Here is a 2,343-nt window from a genome sequence, read left to right on the forward strand (position 1 = left end):
GTATCTGCCTCCCCGCAAAAGGTGATGTGTAGAATAGGGATGATGTCCACACTACTTTTACAAGACAACATCTTCATTTTCACAGGTATTCTATGTGGCTAGTGGGAAACTTTTTTGTACCTTGGGTTCAGCTTTAAAGCATCTACCATTTGAAGATTACCCTGCAATGATCTCCTTTTAAAGGAAAGGCAAAAATTGATTATAAATCCAAATCCACATTTTCTGAGAATGCACCTTCAGTCTAAAACTCACAACAGTTATGAAAAACAAAGTCTGCTTACTGATCGAATACATTTTGTCTTCTTTAAAATAGCATCCTAGGTTATAAAAGGTCACCCAAAAAAAAAATCTATAATTCTGTTGTGAACATATATGCAGTGTAAGCAGGCTGGGTATCTACTGTAACTATCCAACACCTAATCGTACCAAAAAGAAAATACTTTAATATCAAGCTTTAAAGTGGGCTAAATATAAAGGGGCTGTTTGGAAAATGTAAGTGCCAGTATTTCTTTGCTTTAAGTACACATCAGTCTTTGTCATCGTGACGATGTTTCCTTAAGGCCTAAATTCAGACTTGGGGTTGGCCTGTCTGAGTGGGATATTTCAGGCCTAGCTCATGTGATGAATTAGAGATATTGTGTAATGTAAAAAAAAAAAAAAAATCATCTGCATGAAAGGAAAAAAATAAAAATAAAAAATCAGAACAGTTTCATCAGCTACTCTGATTGGTAGTAGTTCTTTATAAATGAGACCAAGTTTATAAGAATGCAGCCTATTAACTTACACAAAAATCTTACCTGCATGTCTGGAGAGTCCTTCAAGCACCCACTATGATGTTGTTAAAAAATGGAATTAGATGCAGGGTTAATGCTCTTTAAGGAGAACTATGGGGTCAGGGCTTTTGCCCATAGTTCTCCTAAATGCATAGGGAGGACACAAACTAGTGTACACCCGTCACCCTAGGCTCAGTATACCACGAGCTACAGCACGCGGTATTACGCGGCATTACTGTCGCAGAATTACTGTCGGGAGCCACCCGGCTGAGGGATTGACAGCTGGCTCTGCCTATCTAGAGGCAGAGCCAGCTGTGCTCTCCCCCGTCCGTTCAGCCAGTCAGCGCTGGAGGATCGGACAGAGGAGGTGTGGAATCCCTGCAGGGAGCCGTGAGTGACAGTTACGGCTCTCTGTAGGGATAGATCGAGAAGTGAGTGAGCGATGGTATGTGTTCGCTCACTTTCCGATCTTTTGAGCCGACCTGTGACAGCTTCATTGTCACAAGTCGGCTAGAACTATGAGGCTGAGTGATTTTCACTCGCCTCATAATTCTCCTTTAATACATGCATGAAACACCACCTAATTCAGGTAAGACTTGCAATCTTCACTGTAATATTGCTGAGGGTGCTAGTGGAAACAGAGCCAGTGATATTGTGCTTACATAACTCTTTGGCTCAACCGGCAAAGCTAAAACTGCAGGACAAAGATCCTATTTTTTGAAAAATGATTATTTAGTTATTTTCAGCTAAGTCCAATGAGATTTAGAAAATTAAACTAACATGGCTGAAAAAAAAGGATGCTTATCCTTCTGTAAAGCTTTGAAAATGGAGCCTATAAAGTGTTGGCGGAAACACCAAGTCAGATTGAAGTGGAACTTTAGCGTGTAAACAAACAATTTTTACCAGGCAGGTTCTTTTTGCAAAGGAAACTGTATGTCTTCTGCAGCAGAAGCTTTCTACATGCTGCTAGTAAGATTCTACATTCAGGTGCACATAAGCACTCCGTGTACATTCTCAGCGTGCCAAGATTAATTAAGTTATCTTATCCTTGGCCGGCTAATTAAGATGGCGAAGGTGCCAAACTCAGAGGAAGACTGTGCGAATATGTCAGCGGCAGTGAGGAAGAATGCCGACATTGCATCACTGGAGGTTGGTTTGAGAGGGAAGTTCAGCAGACTGAAATTCTGCTTTAAAAGATTATTAAACCCTCTGGTGTTTTTGCGTATATCTAGTGCTAGCAAGCAGTAGATATGCAAAAATGTTTAAAAAAAATGATCTTTTCAAACAGGTTTAAAAAGTTACCTGTGTCTTCGCCGCGCACTCCAGTCCGAACATCTGAATAGTCTCGGGCGGCCGCAAAGGATCTTGGGACGGACGCATGCGCAGTTCAGATGTTCAGCCGAGAGACGAGGAGAGACACAAGGTAAGTCTATGGAGCAGCATGCACCCGCACAGACACCGTGGAACATCAGAGGAGAGGAAGATAGAGGAAGAGGAGGACAGTGGAGTCAGCGCTGGATCAGAGACCCGCACCAGCACTGGAGCGACATATGAAAACTACACTAAATGA

The sequence above is a fragment of the Nanorana parkeri genome, unplaced genomic scaffold, assembly GCF_000935625.1.
Source record: "Nanorana parkeri isolate BGI_ZX_2015 unplaced genomic scaffold, ASM93562v1 scaffold292, whole genome shotgun sequence".
Classification (NCBI taxonomy): domain Eukaryota; kingdom Metazoa; phylum Chordata; class Amphibia; order Anura; family Dicroglossidae; genus Nanorana; species Nanorana parkeri.